Raw genomic sequence first — 6,000 nt, forward strand, 5'->3', positions numbered from 1 at the left:
GCCTTTGATTCTGCTTCAAAATTAAACTAGATTAAATAAAGCTCATACACTGAAAGTGATTGAAATACTCACAGCAAACTGCATCACAACAACATCAGAACAAGGACCTTAATGATTTGAGGCCTACTGGGATAGAATTTCAAAAACCTGCAGCTCAGGGCAAGCCCACAAGCCACAGGCATATGCATCTTTGTCCTACAGGCACATTACAATTGCAGTAGAATTGTGAAGTCATATTGTGTGCAAGTTGGAAAATGAATGGAGTTGCATGTTTCTATCATTTGGCAAGAAGATTTCAAACAGCAATGAATTGTGAATAAGTTCTGACTCCAGCTATAACGCATAGAGAGTGCTAAAGAAGCTTTAAATTAAAGTTAACCCCTGGAAACTTCTTATAATGACATGGAGAGGATGTTTTCAAATACTAAAGGTAGAGAGCATTTGGTGTGAAGTTAGGTTTACTCATCACCCAGTATTGGACCTTCTTGAAGCACAGTAGGATTTTTATGTGAGACTTAGCATGTGTATATGTTGTATCAGAGATAGTAGGAACTGCAGATGCTGGAGAATCTGAGACAACAAGGTGCAGAGCTGGATGAACACAGCAGGCCAAGCAGCATCACAGGAGCAGGAAGGCTGACGTTTCGGGCCTAGACCCTTCATCAGAAATGGGGGAGGGGAAGGGGGTTCTGAAATAAATAGGGAGAGAGGGGGAGGCGGATAGAAGATGGATACAGGAGAAGATAGGTAGAGAGGAGACAGACAGGTCAAGGAGGCAGGGTTGGAGCCAGTAAAGGTGAGTGTAGGTGGGGAGGTAGGGAGGAGATAGGTCAGTCCAGGGAGGACGGACAGGTCAAGGGGGCGGGATGAGGTTAGTAGGTAGGAGAGGGGGTGCGGCTTGAGGTGGGAGGAAGGGATAAGTGGGAGGAAGAACAGGTTAGGTAGGCGGGGATGAGCTGGGCTGGTTTTGGGATGCGGTAGGGGGAGGGGAGATTTTGAAGCTTGTGAAATCCACATTGATACCATTGGGCTGCAGGGTTCCCAAGCGGAATATGAGTTGCTGTTGCTGCAACCTTCGGGTGGCATCGTTGTGGCACTGCAGGAGGCCCAGGATGGACCGCAGGAAGTGCTACACCTGCCCCCACACCTCCTCCCTCACCCCCATCCCAGGCCCCAAGAAGACTTTCCACATCAAGCAGATGTTTACCTGCACATCTGCTTGATGTGGCATACTGCATCCACTGTTCCCGTTGTGGCCTCCTCTACATCGGGGAAACCAAGCGGAGGCTTGGGGACTGCTTTGCAGAACACCTACGCTCGGTTTGCAATAAACAACTGCACCTCCCAGTCGCGAACCATTTCAACTCCCCCTGCCATTCCTCAGACGACATGTCCATCCTGGGCCTCCTGCAGTGCCACAACGATGCCACCCGAAGGTTGCAGCAACAGCAACTCATATTCCGCTTGGGAACCCTGCAGTCCAGTGGTATCAATGTGGATTTCACAAGCGTCAAAATCTCCCCTCCCCCACCGCATCCCAAAAACAGCCCAGCTCGTCCCCACCTCCCTAACCTGTTCTTCCTCTCACCTATCCCCTCCTCCCACCTCAAGCCGCACCCCCATCTCCCACCTACTAACCTCATCCCTCCCCCTTGACCTGTCCGTCCTCCCTGGACTGACCTATCTCCTCCCTACCTCCCCACGTACACTCACCTTTACTGGCTCCATTCCCGCCTCCTTGACCTGTCTGTCTCCTCTCCACCTATCTTCTCCTCTATCCATCTTCTATCCGCCTCCCACTCTCTCCATATTTATTTCAGAACCCCCTTCCCCTCCTCCATTTCAGATGAAGGGTCTCGGCCCGAAACGTCAGCCTTCCTGCTCCTATGATGTATATGTGTTGGATGGGATTGCAGCTCAGAAATCCTCTTTTCTTATTCATGTCAGACAGGTCTGCCCTTTTTTGTTATTCATTCATGGGATGAGGGCATCACTAGCTAGGCCAGCATTTGTTATCCACCCCTAATTGCCCAGAGTGCAATTAAGAGTAAACCACATTGCTGTGGGTCTGGAGTCACATGTAGGTCAGACCAGGTAAAGATGGCAGTTTCCTTCCTAAAGGACATTCGTGAACAAGATCTGACAAGCGACACATGACTATCATTAGACTCTTAATTGCAGTTTTTTTTAATTGAATTGAAATTCCACCATCTGCTGTGGCAGGATTTGCACCCGGGTCCCCAGAACAGAATGTGGGTCTCTGGATTAACAGTTCGGTGATAATACCACGAGGCCGTCACCTCCCCTTATTTCAACATTTGCCCACATATTCCAAGCTTCTAATCAGGGCAAAATGAGAGAGATGTTTATAAACCCCAAAGTTTTTGAATAGTTGCCAGCCAAGCCAGCTCAGCCAAGCATATTACACAACTCTCATTGATACAATTCCCTGTCTCTCGCAGGAGAAGATGGCACACATTGGGGGCAGGAACTAACTGAAGAGGGAAGAGGAGCATTGGTAATCTCGGACATCCATGGAGAAAACAGTGTGAGTCATAATCAGAAACATTATACTTAGTTCGTTGGGCATGATGGGGCTCAATCCATTGAAGGTGATCGCATCCTTGTCTTTCTCACATCCCATTTCCTTCTTATGCCATGTTTTATTCCGATTCACAAACTGCAGCTGATATAAGCTTGCACCTCAACATGCTGCTCTGCCTGGAACAAACATTATCCCTGTGTCTTTTTGTCACACTTATAGCCACCAGCTCCAATGGACTGTGCTTTTCTTTGAGGTGGGATTTGCACATGGTGAGACACTGGGCCCAAGTGGAGATGTAACCAATGCAGGGATCAAGAATAGTGGAGGAGCTGGCTTATTGGAAGGGTGATATAGTTTGAGGTTTTTATGCAGAGGACTCAGAAGAGCACTTCAATAGTCTAGGTGATAGAAAAGGACTGATGGGTATAAATAATAAAATGCTTTGTGCAATCGGAAAACCTGTCAGAAAGCCTGCCCTCAATGTCAAGGAGTGTGATGAGGTCTGGCACCAATTTGACTCACAGCTTTTCACAGAGCTTTGCTTCAGTATATTGTGAACCCACTTGTAACCCAGTTACAAACTTGAAAGAATATTGTAATGAAGTCCGATGTCTTGGTTTCCACTGCAGATCAAAACTTCTAATAAAACTCAGTAATCGTTTGTTAGTACAGAATTTGTCTATTACTGAAAATACAATCATTTTATCAAAGCTTTTCATCTTGCATTTATTAGGACAATTCAAAATATACTCATGGAAAGAGAAAGCAACATTTATATTGTATGTGAGGAGACAGCTGATTTGTTGGCAAGTTCACTCTGAGTAGGACAACTAGGGCATATTATTATGAACTGAGGAAATATGAGCAAATTGACCATATACCTATATTAACTGCTCTCTATTTTGGAGTTGTCACCTGTAATATCCTCTCCACAACAGACACCACTCTGACTTAGAGTAATATCACTATTCCTTCAGTGGAAATCCTGCAGTGTCCCCACATCACATAGACTGGAGTGGTTCAAGAGTGGAGACAGTGGTAATATCACTGGACTGGTGACCCACAACCCAGAACTCACCATGGCTGACTTGTATTAAATAAAAACTCTGAAATTGAAATGTTAGTCAAATGGTAACAATGTAACCAATGTCAATTGTTGTGAAAACCAGTCTAGGTCACTAATGTCCTTTAAGGAAGGAAATCACCATTCTTACCTGGTCTGGCTTACATAAGACTCCAGACCTACAACAATTTGGTTGACTCTTTACTGCCTTTTGGGCAATTGGAGATGGGCAATAAATTCTAACCTAGCTAGGGATGCTCACAACTTATAAGAACATAAGAAGTGCAACCAGGGGTCAACAATTCAGCTCCTAAGCCTATACTGCCATTTCATGCGATCATCATTGATCTCATCTTGGCCTCAACTCCATTACATTGCCTCCTCTCCATAACCCTCTATCCCATTACTACTTTAAAATCTGTCTATCTCTTCCTTTAATTTACTCAATGTCTCAGCATCCTCCACACTCTGGAGTAGTGAATACCACAGATTCATGATCCTTTGAGAGAAATAATTTCTCCTTGTTGAAATAACTCCACAGAGGCCAGTATCCTGTCATCAAGTCACTTTTATTGATACATGGCAAGTCTCTGACACTGGTCCAGTTCCCTCAGAGCCAGCTGTGACTGACTGACTCTCCTGTTTATATCTGGCAGCCAGGGCTCCCTGATTGGCCCAGATTAACAGTCCCAAATGGGAAACTCAAATTCTATGAGGTCCACCTGGCTGACCTCATTACAATCACTACATCCCTCCACCATGAGTCTGAGGACATTGGCTGGTTCTTTTCTTTGTAGCACCTCCTGGGGCATTTTAGCGCTGGGTCATGTTCCTCCAACTGTACCTCTGATATGGGCAGTGTGTAATGCACAGAAGCTTGCCTCTTATGCCCAGAGCTTCTCAGAGGAAATTCATTCTCTTCCTCAGGTGGCAAAGGCGTCAAGGTGGCGACATCTGCTATGCTCATCTTAGGTTCTGGGTACCTTCAATGCTTGACAGAGAAGGAGAACCCACTGGTTCTGGAACAATCAGAAAGGGTGTCGAGAAGCCAGGCAAGTTTTGCTCTCACACTATTTGCATGTTTGCAGCTTTCAAATGGTGCTCGTTCAGAACCGTCGCACCTACCCAAACTTTATATGTCCCTGGACCTGACCTCATGTCGCCCATGCCTCTTACCCGCGCAGGGCCATTCCCATGGTTCCTACACCAAGGTTTATACCCTGAAGTGAACTGTCTCTTTCGCTTGTGTCCGGAAATGGCTTTCCTGATGCCATTTCATCCTCCCTCTGCCCAGGTCTGGGAAAATCAGATTTAACCTGGTGTGGAGTCTTCTCCACATTAGCAACTCTGCTGGAGCTATCCCTTTAGTTGCATGATGGGTGATGCAATAAACAAGCAGGAACCGGGACAGTTTGGTATCTTGTGAAGCTATAGGCTTTTACTTTAAGCCTACCTTCAAAGTTTGGATTGCACTTTTTGCCAGACCACTGGATGATGGACGGTATGGAGCTGTCCTTATATATCAAATATCATTCAACTTTAGGAAACACTCAAATTACCTGCTGGTAAACGACTGACTGTTTTCAATGGACCTGAGGTTGAGAGAGTGAAGAGTATCGAGTTCCTCGGAGTGATGATAACTGGCAACCTGTCCTGGACTTATCACATTGCTGCAACTGGTCAAGAAAGCACAACAATGCCTCTTCTTCCCTCAGGAAGTTTGGAATGTCCATAGGTTCCTCATAAACTTACACACTCGCACCATTGAAAGCATACTGTCCGGGTGCATAACAGTCTGGTATGGCAACTGCTCTGCCCAGGACTGTAAGAAACTACAGAAGGTGGTGTGCACAGCCCAGACCATCATGGTAGCCAACCTTCCATCCATGGACTCTATTTACCCGGCTCACTGTGGCGGAAAGGCGGCCAACATCATCAAAGACCCATCGCACCATGGTAACGAAATCCTACAACCTCTTCCGTCAGGCAGAAGATGCAGAAGCCTGAACACACGCACAAGCAGGTTCAGGAACAGCTTCTTTCTGGCCATTATCAGACTGTTGAATGGACTGTAGCCTCACATAATGTAACCTGCAATGTTACTTGTATTGTGGTTGGTTAGCTCGCCGAGCTGGTTCGTTGTTCCGCAGACATTTCATTACCCTACTGGGTAACATCATCAGTGCAGCCTCCAATGAAGCGTCGTTGTGTTTTCCCACCTGGATTTTAAACTCTGGAGCCCGTTGAGCTGGATTACCTCACTTCCGGTTTTCCTTCGTAGTGGAATGTATATGGGGTCGAGTTCTAAGTGTTTCTTGATGTTGACCCCATATACACTCCACTATGAAGGAAAACCGGAAGTGAGGTAATCCAGCTCAACGGGCTCCAGAGT

The sequence above is a fragment of the Rhincodon typus genome, chromosome 20 (assembly GCF_021869965.1).
Source record: "Rhincodon typus isolate 14 chromosome 20, sRhiTyp1.1, whole genome shotgun sequence".
Classification (NCBI taxonomy): domain Eukaryota; kingdom Metazoa; phylum Chordata; class Chondrichthyes; order Orectolobiformes; family Rhincodontidae; genus Rhincodon; species Rhincodon typus.